Below are 14688 nucleotides of genomic sequence, written 5' to 3' on the forward strand. Positions count from 1 at the left end.
ACAACTTCAAGCATACCAACATTCACATCATGAGGTGCCAGAAGGAGAAGAGAGAGCAAGAAATTGAAAACCTATTTGAAAAATAATGGCAGCCTGGCCAATGTGGCTCAGTGGTTGAGTGTCGATCCATGCACAAGGAGATCGCTGGTTTGATTCCCAGTCAGGGCACACGCCTAGGTTGTGGGCCCGATCCCCAGTGGATCTCTCATCGATGTTTCTGTCTCTCTCCCCTTCTCTCTTCCTCTCTCTCTAAAAATAAATAAACAACAACAACAAAATTTAAAGGAAAAAAGAATGATAGAAAACTTTCTTAACTTGGTGAAGGAAACAGACAAGTCCAGGAAGCACAGAGAGTTCCAAACAAGATGAACCCAAAGAGGTCCATACCAAGGCACATCATCATCAAAATGCCAAAGGTTAAAGACAAAAAGGGAGAATCTTAAAAGCAGTTTGTTACCTACAAAGGAGCTCCCGTAAGACTGTCAGCTGATTTCTCAAAAGAAACTTTGCAGGCCAGAAGGGAGTGGCAAGAGATATTCAAAGTGATGAAAAGCAACAACCTACAACCAAGATTACTCTATCCTGCAAAGCTATCATTTAGAATCGATGGACATATCAAGAATTTCCCAGACAAGAAAAAGCTAAAGGAATTCATCACCCCCAAACCAGTATTATATAAAATGTTGAAGGGTCTTCTTAAAGGAATAGAATAAAAATATGAACAATAAAATGGCAATTAATACATATCTTTCAACAATTGAATCTACAAACAAATGAGCAAGCAGAACAGAAACAAACTCACAGATACAGAGAACTTTTGGTTGCATGCTGGATGGTTGGGCACTGGGTGGGGGGGTGAAAACAATGAAGGAAATAAGAATTACAAATTGGTTGTTAGACTGCTGAACCTCAAAGGGAAGGGGGGAGGGAGGGCAGGAAGAGATACAGTGATACCTCGGTTCTCGAACGCCTCGGATTTCGACCAAATCGGTATTCGACCAGGAGATTCGAGAAACTTTTGTCTTGGAATCCGAACAAATATTTGGAACGCGAACTTCCGAGATGAGCCGAGTTGAGCCGAATGGCGTTCATTCGGCCCAGCGCGCCTTGCTCGCGTCATCAGTGTGAGTGCAGAGAGAGAGTCACGCTTTGTGGAGAGAGTCACGCTTTACACTGAATTTAACCCTTAGACATACTGTACACTTTTATTTCTTGTTGAGACTTATGTTTTTCTACATATTATATACAAATTAGGCCAGTAAATAGGCATTCTCTGGGGCTTGGAACGAATTAATCCAGTTTCCATTATTTCCTATTGGGTTTCATTGCTTCGGTTCTCGAACAATTTGGTTCTCGACCGTCCTCCTGGAACGAATTATGTTCGAGAACCGAGGAATCACTGTAAACCAAAGAATTTCTATGCATATATGCATAACCAGTGGACACAGACAATGGTGTGGGAAAAGTGGGAGGGGGATGGGTTTTGGGAGGAGGGGTCAGTGGTGGAAAAGGGGGGACATCTGTAATGCATTCAACAATAAAGTTAAAAAATAATAAAAAATAAATTTAAACAATTTAAAAATGGCTATTGCTGATACATCAGTAACCAGAATGGAATTACTGCGTAGGGGGCAATCTTAGAATTGGGAGTAGAAAGACCAGACTTTCGTTTACTTCTAACTGGTAGAATGTACTGACCATCTCCTGTGTCAGTGCGGTGAGTAAATTCGAGGAGGCTGGCACAGAATGCAGGTAAGGTCCTTGACGTTTGGAAAGACGACGGCCTACTCCAGCAATGGCAGATGCTTGATCTTTTGAAAGTAAATTTGGAAGGCAATATAATTTTTAATATTCATCCGTTGTTTATTTTTAGAATGTAAGTAATGAATACCTTAAATTGTATTTTATTCATTGAATCTGAGAAAATAGGATCACTACTTTCCTTAAATGAATTTTGAAGTTTAGTAGTACAAAATCTCCATTTTTTCCCACAGTGCTGGTAAAAAGAAGAGTATATGTGTCCCCAAAAACCCAAGCTTTTTTATCTTCTGCCATTTTACACTATACTTGTATTTTTTGTTTTGTTTTTTATTTTTGTCTTTTTTTTTTTTTTTTTTTTTATCCTCACCAAAGGAGATTTTTGCATTTATCTTCAGATAGAGCAGGAGGGAGAGAGGGAGGAAGAGAGAGAGAAAAACATCCATGTGAGAGAGACACATCAAGTGGTCGCCACCCACACGACCCCAACCAGGGCCGGGGACAAACTGCAACCGAGGCATGTGCCCTTAGTGGGAACCGAACCCTGGACTCTCTGGTCCACGGGCCGACGCTCTAACTGCTGAGCCAAACTGGCCAGGGCTGTACTTTTTTAAAATTCTCAACAGAGGATATTTTTCCATTGATTTATTTTATTTTACTGTAGAAAGAATGGGAGGGAGGGAGGGAGGGAGAGACACACATCGATGTGAGAGAGATGCATCGATTGGTTGCCTCCTGCACGACCCCAACTGGGGCCGGGGATCACCTACAGCCAAGGTACTTGACCTTGACTAGGAATCGAACCTGCAATTTTTTGGTCCGTGGGCTGACGCTCTAACTGCTTAGCCAAACCGGCCAGGGCTATACTCATATTTTTAAAAAATGAACTATTTTTTAGAACAGATTGACAGAAATTTGGGAAAACAGTACAGAAGTTTTATATACCTTGCACCCAGCTTCCCCTATTATTAGCATCTTACATTTGTATTCTACATTTGTTATAATTATTGGACCAATATTGATATGTTATCACCACTTTCTTTTTTGTTTTTTTTTATCCTCACCAGAGGACATTTTTTGATATTTTGTTCAGATAGAGTGGGAGGGAGAGAGAGAGAAACATTGATGTGAAGGGACACATTGAGTGGCTGCCACCCGCACAAACCAACCAAGGCCGGGGAAAAACTGCAACCGAGGTACATGACCTTAGTGGGAACCGAACCCGGGTCTCTCTGGACCACAGGCCAACGCTCTAACTGCTGAGCCAAATCGGCCAGGGCATCGCCACTTTCTTTTAAGAAATAATTTTTCTTTATTGATTTTAGAGAGAGAGGGAGAAACATCAGCGAGAGAACATGGATTGGTCGCCTCCTGCATGTCCCCAACTGGGTATCAGGCCCACCACCTGGGCATGTGCTCTGACTGGGAATCAAACCAACAACCTCTTGCCACATCAGCCGGGCTGTTATCACCACTTTATAAAGATTTTTAAAGTTTTTACCCAATGTCCTTTTTCTGGTCCGGATGCCATCAAGAAGGCCACATTCCTTTTAGTTGTTGTTTCGTTGGGTTCTTTGCTTTGATGGTTTCTCAGACTTGTTTTTGATGTCCAAGGCAGTATTGAGGGGTACCGTTTAGGTATTTTATAGATTGTTCCTCCTTTGGAATTTATCTTGTTTTGTTTTGTTTTTTAATTTAAAAAATATCTATGGTTGTGAGAAAGAGAGAAACATCGATTTATTATTCCACTTATTTATATATTCATTGGTTGATTCTTTATGTGCCCTAATGGGGATTGAACCTGAAACCTTGGCTTATCGGGACAACACTCTAATCGACTGAGCTACCTGCCAGGGACATTGTGTTTTCCTTAAGTTTACACTGATTACGAGTTTTGGGGAGGAAGATCACATAAGTAAAGTGCCATTTCCATCACATCATTATCAAGGTTATATCCCACCATGTCATGTGCCTGTTGATATTGACCTTGATCACCTGGCTGAGATAGCAGCATATTCTCCATTCTACAGTTACTTTTTTCCCCTCCTCCTCTTCATACTCTACTCTTTGGAAGGAAATCCCCGTCCAAGCTGAGAGGATAATTGTGCTCCCACATATCCTTGTATTTTTAAAGAGAAACTGGGAATCTGTTTTACTACTAGGCCTTGTCTCCAAAGGCTTGCTGTGAACTCGTTTTCCTTTTATGTCTTTTTAGAACTCCCACCCACTCTCCCCTTCCTCATTTTTTAGCAAAACAATTGTATATTGGAAGAATTGTAATGGATACTCACACCTACTCCCTGAATTCTAATTGTGTGCATAGTGGAGCGATTATTTTAATAAAGGATTGAAGATGTATTAAAAAGAAAATTGAACATCTTTTTTTATCTTATTTGTTTTTTTTAATAATCCAGGGATGTCTTATTTTTCTAATTGAATTTATGGGGGTAACATTGGTTCACAAAACCATACAGGTTTCAAGTGTACAACTCAACGAAACGTCATCTACACACTGCAGCGTGTGCCTTTGCCCAAAGCAAAGTCTCTTTCTGTCCTCATCCCGCCCCTTGGCCAACCTCCACCTGCTTCCCACCCCACTTTCCTTTGGCTATCACCGCACTCTTGTCTCTCTCTCTCTCTCTCTCTCTCTCTCTCTCTCTATATATATATATATATATATATATATATATATATATATGGTTTTTTTTGGCTTAATCCCTTCACTTTTCTTTCATCCAGGCCCCAACCTCCCTCCCTTCTGACAGCTGTCAGTCTGTTCCATGTATCCGATATGCCTCTGTTTCTATTTCATTTGTCATTTTATTTTGTTCATTAGATTCCACATATAAGTGAGATCATATGGTATTTGACTTTCTCTGACTGTCTTATTTCACTTAGCATAATACTCTCCAGGTCCACTCATGCTGTTGCAAGAGGTAAGATTTCTGGGCTGCTCCCAGACCTTGGCTATTGTAGATTATTTCAAAATATCTGGATCTTAATGTGTAGAGGTAAGAATGGATAGTCATTCAAATTTGGTTGGGATGAAAAACCTGAGGTAGTAGTTCAACAGTATATTATTGTTAGAATGGTGCATTCCTTTATAAAGAAAGGTGATTTAAATAGTTTGGTATAGCCCTGGCCAGTGTTCTCAGTGGTTAGAGCAGGCACTGAAGGGTTACAGGTTTGATTCCTGGTCAAGAGCATGTACCTGGATTTCAGGTTTGATCCCCAGCCCAGGTTGGGGGTTGGGGGATGTGTGGGAGGCAACCAATCAGTGTGTATCACATTGATGTTTCTCTTTCACTCTCTCTCCTTCTCCCTTCTCCCTCCTTCCCAATCTCTCTAAAAAAAAAAAAAAAAATCAATGAAAAAAATATCCTCTGATGAGGATTAACAACAACAACAAAAATAAATAGCTTGGCATACTTCTTTTAATGGAATGCTTTGGAAACATGTCATAGGCTCTGGGCAAGAGCATAGATTTTGGAGTCCTATGGACCTGTCTTGGAAGCCTTGGTCCAGCTTGAAGCCTTGGTTTCCTCATGGGTTAAAAAATAATAATAGTCGTGGCTGGTCTGGCTCAGCGGTTAGCGTGTTGGCCCATGGACCAAGGAGTCCTGGGTTCAATTCTGGTCAAGGGCACGCACCTCAGTTGCATTTCGTCCCCGCCCTGGTCAGGTCATGCTGGAGGCAGCCAGTCGATGTGTCTGTCACATCGATGTTTCTCTCTCTCTCTCTCTCTCTCTCTCTCTCTCTTCTTCTCTTTCCCTTTCTCCCACTCTATCTGATGATGGATGGAAAAATATTCACAGATGAGGATTAAAAAATAGTAATAATAATAACAAAAGAATTATAATAGAGCCTATTTTAGAAAGATTAAATGAACTAGTATTAAGTTCTTAGCACAACCCTGGCCCTGTGGCAAGCAAGGCCTTCAGCGTTCACTGCCCTAAATGTTAACTATCCTCTCGTTTCTTATGGAGAATTTGGAATTTATTCATGGCTATCGAAGATTTCTTAGGGTAATCTTTACTGTTTTGATGCAGTTTAAATGTTGTAGAAAGTTGACTTCTTTCAGTTCATGTTACATCATTTAGATCCTGAGACTAGTCACTGCCCGAATAAAGCTTAGTTAAATTATTATTTACCTTTGTTTTTGCAACATTTGATTTCCAGGGTTTTCAGTGATTGTCAGCCATGTTTTTGTTAAGTAAAATGTAACAACATGCAGTTAGTTTATCCTACTAGAGCAGAGCAGATGGCAGAACTAAAGGCAAATTAGACCAAAAGGAAAGCAAAAATGGAATACTAAGAAAATATATAAACAATGGAAAACAAGTAAAAGATAAAAATTAGGTCAAGAAGAAATGTTTTTGTTTTGTTGGTTACAAATGCCCGTTGATGGGATTTCATTTAAGTATATTATTAGTAAATTGTAAGAGCTCCATTATGAATATTTAGTAACAATACAAATGGAAACACCAATGTTACCTCCATATTTCATCGGTGATACTGTACAACTTTATAAGGAAAGGATATTTGTCATAAAAGAAGTTGGTAGCCCTGGACGGGTAGCTCAGTTGATTAGAGCGTCGTCCCAACATGCCAAGTGTGATCTCCGGTCAGGGCACATACAAGAATCAACCAATGAAAGCTTATGTGTATGGAATAACAAATTGATCTCTCTCTCTCTCTCTCTCTCTCTCTCTCTCCTTTTCCCTTTCTCCTCTCTCTCAAATCAATAAATAACATTTTAAAAAGAAGCCCTGGCCAGTTTTGCTCAGTGGTTAGAGAGACGGCCTGCGGTCCAGAGAGACCCAGGTTCGATTCCCGCTAAGGGCGCGTACCTCGGTTGCAGTTTGTCCCCGGCCCTGGTTGGTCGTGCGGGTGGCAGCCACTCGGTGTGTCCCTTTCACATCGATGTTTCTCTCTCTTTCTCTTTTTCTCTCTCTCCCTCCCACTCTATCTGAGCAAAAAAATGGAAAAATGTCTTCGAGTGAGGATAAAAAAATAAAATAAAATAAAATAAAAAGAAGACGGCAGTTCTAACTTCTCTAGTATATATTCAAAAGGAATGTTATATCTTGAGGTTAAAAGTTTACAAATATAGCTTTGCCCAACTGCTGTGGCTCAGTGGTTGAGTCTCAAATCAAGATGTCACTGATTCAATTCCCATTCAAGGCACATGCCCGGGTTTCTGGCTCAATCTCCAGCAGGGGGCGTTCAGGAGGCAGCTGATTGATGTTTCTCTCTCTCCCTCTCCCTTCCTTTCTCTCTAAAGTCAATGAAAACATATTTATAAAAATAACAAAACTTCAATATATTGTTGCATGCTAACATTAAAACTTGTCTTCATCTCAACTATTAAGCTCATTACTTCTGCCTGGGCTTGCTGTGTCGAATGCCTGGTTTCCTATGTGAAGCACTCAGTGCTGAGGGCACAATTAGTGCAGCATCTCATAGTTGTTTTCTACTTTGTTTGTATGTTTACCAAGATTCATCTGTGCTTCCTAAACCTGTTTATTCCAGTTGTACTTGTTTCTCTTATGAGATTTAAATACCTAAACTGGTTACATGTGAGAGCTGTTTCTATGAAAACTAAATTGAATGCTTTGGAAAGATCTAATAAAGGTGAGTTTTCTAATTATGTATAGATCATAAAACTAAAAATATGGCAGGAAAACCATAAAAATATAGACATTTGCACATACTTTGCAAGTGAATTTTCAGCTCTCTGGGAAATCAGATGATACATTAGAAATGAGGTGTGGTTCGTAGAATAAAGACATCAGGGAACTCGAAGTGTCAGCGTAGGTAGCTAGCTAGTTATTAATAAAGAAAAGGAACAAATGGAATCAGACATTAAGCCTAATAAACTAGGGAGCTGAATCGGGCATTACGCCTCATTCACTAGGAAGCCACAGCGTTTACAGGCTCCCCGGGGACAGCTGCATCCTTCGCAGAGGGAACTTAATCCCCTAAAAGGGCAGTGAGAATGGTTTTCTAATCTCCAGGGAGACAAACGGCCATTAGCCGGGATTACCGTGTGTGTGTGTGTGTGTGTGTGTGTGTGAACAGGGGAAATCCTTGTGCTAGGCACATGTGCAGGAGAAGCAAGGTGGTGTGGGGGTGGGGTGGGTGGGGGGTGGTAAGCACATGCACAGTAGAAACCAGATGGTGCAGCAGAATTTTTTGGTAGGAACCAAAATGGTGACAAAAAGGGGTGGAATCTAGCCTGGGAAAAGGATCATGTTGGATGAAGGTGCTGAACTCCAGAAGATCCAAGAAAGAGATTGGAATAGGGGGAGGGCCCAGCAGCAGTCTGGGAAAACTCGGGAAGTAGGTTGGATAGTTGGAAAGAAAGCCTGCTCATTCCTGAAAACCAAGGCGATAGGTGAAGGATTATCAGGGATCTTGGAGCAGTTACCACCAGAGCCTGCCTGCCCTCTACACGCCTGGGGTGTATTATTTCTCTTCACCCCAATAAATCCTGCCAGTGCACTTAAACTTCTCCCATGCATGTGTCCTTTGAAATTCCTTTCTTGTGACATTGCAAGAACCCATTTTCACCAGCAACAGAATCAACAGATTCCTATTCAAAGATAAAGTCGTGGACCTATCTCAAATAACTGGTGAACGAAAATACGTCTATTTTTTTTTTTTTTTAATTTCTTTATTGATTTTAGAGAGAGAGGAAGGGAGAAGGAGAGAGAGATAGAAACATCAATGAGAGAAAACATCCAATTGGCCGCCTTTGGCATGCCCCCTACTGGGGACTCGGCCCACAACCTGGGCATGTGCCCTGACACAGGAACAGAACCAGTGACCTCTTAGTACATGGATTGATGCTCAACCACTGCGCCGCATTGGCCGGGCTATATGTCTATTTTCAATGAAAATGTATAAGCTTTGTTTAGATCACTTTTTATAAGTCTACTGCTTAACTAACAACTACTCCACTATTGAACATTGTTCATTTTTCAAATTTTAACATAAATGAGTCTCAAATCCAAAAATTGTTCTCCCTCTGCATTAAAGAAATGAACTATTTTCTGCATTGGTTGTGGGTGTCCATGTGTAATAAAGAGAGGTATTCATGGCACTGTCGGGGAGGAAGAATTATCTTCTACCCTTCAAGTTCTTCTGGCTGCACTAATAGTCAAATTAACACAAGACAGATTAGCAGGAGAAAAATTAAATTTTAAGAACATGCATAGCTCCTGTGTACATGGAAGAGACTCAGGAAATGAGTACTTCACCAAAACGGTGGAAGCCATCACCTTAAATAAATCCTTCAGCTGAAGATGGGGTGGAGAGTCAGTGTGGGAGGTTACCAGACAAAGGACAGTGAACAAGGGTAGGGTTATGGGGATTTAAGCCCTTGCTTTTCCCGTTGATAGTGAGAGCAGGCCAGTACAGTGAGGAAAACAATCTAAAAATGGAGATTCCCCTTACAAGTGTATGTGTCCTTTACAAGTGTTAACTTCCACTTGGTTTTCAGGGTTTCTCCCAGGTCCTGCTGTTTATTAACCAGCCTAAAATTACATCACAAAGAAGCATATTTTGGGGTGACTACCTCTGCTCCCCTTAGCTACTTAGAAAATCTAAAATGCTAGCACTTACATATATATTTCAAATATCTAAACTTATGGAAAAAATGTCTTCTGTATAAAATGTTGGAGAGAAGAAATGTACCCAGTAATAAATTCCTGGTTTCTAAATTTAAAGCCACTGAAATCATGTCAAGTCTTGGGAATTGCTCTGAGTCGACCTTTCCTCTTTGGGAAAGGCACATATCTCACTTCCCTGAGCTTGTGTGAACTCCCCCCGTTACTTCCTTTAACAAGGAAAAAATGTGCTAGAAAGGGGAAGTTAGCTATTAAATCCCTATCTTGGAATTAACTAGCCTAGCTTTACAGATAGGTTTTGGGTTGTTTCATTTGCTTTTTTCTTTAAAAAAATTTTTCTACTGTCCGGCCCGTGTGGCTCAGTGGTTGAGCATCGACCCATGCACCAAGAAGTCGCCGGTTTGATTCCCAGTCAGGACACATGCCCAGGTTGTGGGCCCGATACCCAGTGTGGGACATGCAGGAGGTAGTCAATCGAATGTTCTCTCTCATCGATGTTTCTCTCTCTCTCTCCCTCTCTCTAAAATCAATACAAAAAAAATTTTTTTTCTACTGCTTTCCAGACAATATTTGAAAGGTCACATTAAAAATGAACGAAAAACCAATGGAATGCATACGAACATAAATATGTAGGCATAAACTATTTGTATCAGTATTTATTTTCAGCTGGATTTAAAAAATTCACAGGATTATGAACAGCTTTCTAAAAAAGACTCAAATTAAAAAACACACACATTAGTATCAAGTTTTATTTGTTACCGAACCAAAATGCTAGTGCCTGATGCTTTGAAAGGCCAAAACTCAAAACATCAGAGTTTGGAGAAAGGAAAGGTTTATTGATTGAGAAGGTACCAACTAAGAAGATGGGGGACTTTACGGGGCACCTCAAATCCATCTTGCTTGCTGGACTAGGGTAGGGTTTTTAACTGGTTAGGGGAGGGGGACAGGTTTGCAGAAGTGCTGGTGGGTAAAGTTTTGACGAGAAGACCTTGGAATTTGGCCTTTTATGGTAAAGGGTGTTAACACTTGATCTTCCTGGACACTGGACCCTTGGCTTCTGAAAGGATTCTCATGTTTAAGTTCTGTTTATGTCCTGGTCCTTTGGTTTGGGGTGTGGCGGGGGGTGGGTGGTTTCAGATACAGCCGGAGGTCAAAGTTCTCTCCTCTGCACGTACTTCAACTGCATGATGTGAGGTTTTGGTCTGTTGTCTCTGTCTCTCAAAATTAACTCAGTATCTCTTTAAACAGATAAGACCATTTTGAACTGGTTCTGTAGTTACAAACCAGACAACAAATGGGTCTGCCTGTCACTACTTGAGCCAATTAAGCAGAAACAAGGTTGAATTGTATAAGTGTTTATTCCAATATTGCTGGCAGTGTGGGAGAGCAACGAGTCATTCCTGAAAAATCTGCTCCCCCCTCCCCATCAGCCAACTGCTAATATTGGTTAGAAGGACAAAGATTACATGGGGAAGTAGGCAAAAGGAATAGCAGTGGGTAAACCCGCTACAGATTACAGGCCTGGGAAGTCCTGAGCCTGGGAGCTATGAAGCCCTAGCTGTCTCCAGGGCACCCCTCCAGGACGCCAAGGTTGGTAGTCTTTCCATGACAAGGGGGCAGTTCTCGGGTTAGGAGAGTGGGCTGCTTTTCTAGGTTAACTCCCAGGTCCCGGGGCGTACAATTTCCACCCAGGCCAGAATGTGCTTTCTTTATTTTATTTTTTAAAATATTTTGCCTTTATTGATTTTAGAGAGAGAGGAAGAGAGAGAGATAGAAACATCGATGAGAGAGAACATCGATTGGCCACCTCCTGCATGCCCCCAACTGGGGATCAGGCCCACCACCTGGGCATGTGCCCTGACTGGGAATCGAACTGGTGACCTCTTAGTGCATGGGTCGACGCTCAATCAGTGAGCCACATCAGCCGGGCAGAATGTGCTTTCTTTAATCAGAACAGAGAGATCATGGTTAATAGGTCTTATGACGGTAGCTAGTCCCCACTATTCTATTTCTCCCTCCCGCCCCTAACATATACATATAATATTACATGTGTACTATTAAAATCTCAAATTTATTAGGTTGGGCTGTGGTTCTCAAGCTTTTAATTCTCAGGACCCAGTTCCACAGAAATTATTCAGGAACCCAAAGAGCTTTCATTCATGTGGGTTAAATTTAGTTATATTTATCATATTGGAAACTAAAAATGTAAAGCCCTGTGGTTTCGTTTAGGAGCAGTTGGATTTTCATGCTTCTCGTTCAATCTGTTGCAATGTCACTTGTCATGTAATCCTCTGGAAAACTGGACTGCACACTCAGGGGAGAATGTGAGTGAAGTCCTAGACCTAGTGCGACTACGATATAAACTTGGCATTGCAGACTGCCGGGGGCTTCTCCCCTGGACGCGCTGCTCACGGACTGCTGGGTGCGCACGCTGTGTGAGGGGATGTCCTCCAGGGGATGTTTCGAGCCACTTCTTGAACGAGCAGTCAGTCCTGCTCAGCAACTCTCCACTATACGCACAGCCGGCCCCTCACCTTCCTGCAGACCACCCAGATCCTTTCTTTCTTGCACTATTCACATAAAATCGAGTACACATCTCGAGTAACATTCATTTCAAGGGACCCATTGATTCAAAGCTTTTAGTTGTCACTGAACTTTTTAAAAACTTTGTATCATTTCCTTACCTCATCTGGTGCTTTATTGCCTATAAAAATAAGAACACGAATGGTTTAACACTCGAGATTAGTTTTTAATTTCTATTTGTAAGAGTTTTTTGTGCATCTGAAGGGAAATGTTTGCTTTTATTGTTGGTCTTCCTTGTCTGCCCTAATCCACACTCCCAGTCAGCTTCTCTCACTTCCTTTTCTCTGCTTTGTAACCTCTTAGAAACTATTTCTTTCTTTTCTTTTCTTTTTTTTTTTTTTTTTGTGGTACGTGCCCCTAGCAGGAACCGAACCCGGGACTCTCTGGTCCACAGGCTGACACTCAACCGCTGAGCCAAACTGGCCAGGGCGAAACTATTTCTTGAATATGACCTTTTCTCCTTTCCTTTGACTCAACCTGGCCTCACTGAGCACCCTGACTCACCTGCCTCCTTCTCCCTTGCACGACCACTCCCTTAAGCATTAAACCCACAGGACAATGAGTTTCTGATCAGTATCAAATAGTCTTAAGAACTAAGCCTCCTGGTCTATTGACCACAGAGACAGAGTTGCAGTCAAACCAAAGATACCATCTAGGCCTCAGTTGTGTTTCAGCTCCAGGCCCAGAAAAATGATGAAACCAGACTCCACGATCAGCTACCCCTACCCTAGCAATGACCAGTCACTAGAGACCACGATCCTGACCCTGACCTAACTCCCTTAGTCACCATGATGAATGATGTTCCCCCTCCTGAGCCATGTCCTGGCAGCCATAGGAGAGCCAGGTCTGTGAGCACCAGCTCCCCCGCGGCGCTGGGAGGGGCCACCTTTTCAATCTAAACCCTTCCTTCCTTTGCTGCAAGCTCTTCTTCATGTCTTACTGGGCTTTGATGCGGGCCGGCCAATGGACCTCTTCAGTCTGGTGACATGCTCTTCCTTTAGTGCCACTAATGGAAGTACCAGGCTCCACGCAAAGGCAGTGGTAACAGAAGCCAGGAAACTGTCAAGTGACCAGTGACTCCTCCACTTTCCTGGGCGGTCTCTGCCGCCCAGGGCAGCGCTCTTCATTGCCAAGGTTAGCGAGCCCTGCCCCTGCCCCGCCCTCAGCCCCACCAGCTGCTGCGCTTCAGCCCCAGGGCCTTCCCTCTCCCCACACACTTCAGGCCCGCTCCCCGGCTTTTCCGTCCTGTCTGCCCGTGTCAGATATGGGCTCTCTTCTGCACTGTTCTGCTCCGATCGCTTTCTCAGAGGGTATGTCCCTGGTCCCCATGACCAGTCACTGTCACTCTTTCTCTTACTTTCCATTTTCTTCATAGAACTTAGCTAAAATGATTTGTGTGTGGCCTTGCCCTTGTTCTGTGATGTGTGACATCCATGAGGTTAAGCCCCTTTGTTGTCTTGGTTGACATGGACCTTGCCTGGCACATAAAGTTCCCAGTGACCACTGGTGGGACGCGTCCTGGGCTCCGGAAGCGCCTTCCTAGGTGGTGATGAGCGAGGCCAGGGCTCTTGGTGCTGCAGGGGTGAGCTGCTTGCTCGGGAACCAGAAGTCAGTCTGCGGACTGGTGATGCCCGAGGAGAAAAACGTTGGTCCTGCCGATAGTTACCTGAAAAAAGAAAAAGTCATGTGACTTTCATGTTCTGTACCAAGGGGCCAGCTGACTGCCTGGTAGTGTTCCCACTTCACCTTTCATATTCTGTTTGGCTGCTTTTTGAAAGCTCCTGCCCACCTACCAGTCTGCCTGCCTTTCTCCTTCCCTCCTTCCATTTTTTTTTTCCCCTCCCAGAATTGCCAATGATTCTCATTTACACCGGATTTTCGGAGTCAGCGAAGGAAGGGCAATAGAGTGTCATTTACTCTGAGATTATTTAGGGCTTTCTGGAAAAGACCCGGGACGTTGTTGAATCAAATCTTCCAGTTTCCAGATGAAGAAAGGCTGAGAGGCCGTGATTTTCCCAAGGTCTGTCAGTGATGGGACCAGAACTCCGAGCCCCGGTTTTCTAGTTCCCACGTTAAAGCCAAACGCTTCTAAATCGGTGCCCAGACCTACCATTTAGTTGTTGACTGACCAATTACATGACAAAAGTCCTCACTCAGATTTACTGGAGAATTAAATGAACATGCTCACTGTTGACATCTTGGTCTTCAGTGTGTGTGAACTGTGCTCCCCCGCTTCTCCCTGGGAACAACTCGTCTCCCTGGACCGGCTTGTTTATTTCCCTCTCTGCGTTCAACTGGAGATCCTTTCCAAAGCCGTTGACTTTTAGCCCTACCGTGACCAAAACTGCTAGAAAAGTGAAAGTTTAAAACCCCCTGCCAAAAAAAAAAAAAATTACTCTGATATTTAGACTGATGTTGCTTTGTTATTAGAACATATATATCACTTTTTACTTTAGAAATATAGTCACCTCTTTAAATTATACCAATACCTCTACCATATAGAAAAAATTTGACCATAAGGTGGTCATTACTCATGATACAGGAGTGAGGTTTCCAATTTTAGATAAAGTGGGAAGGACCTAAACAACTGATTTTTATACTACCCAGCTTCACGTGGTTCCTATTTGAAAATTACAAAATAAAACAAACATAAATAAAATGAAACACAGTTTAAAAAATTACACAAAATGTCAGCAGAGGGAGCTATTGAGGTTTG

This window comes from Molossus molossus, unplaced genomic scaffold (genome assembly GCF_014108415.1).
Source record: "Molossus molossus isolate mMolMol1 unplaced genomic scaffold, mMolMol1.p scaffold_m16_p_16, whole genome shotgun sequence".
Lineage (NCBI taxonomy): Eukaryota > Metazoa > Chordata > Mammalia > Chiroptera > Molossidae > Molossus > Molossus molossus.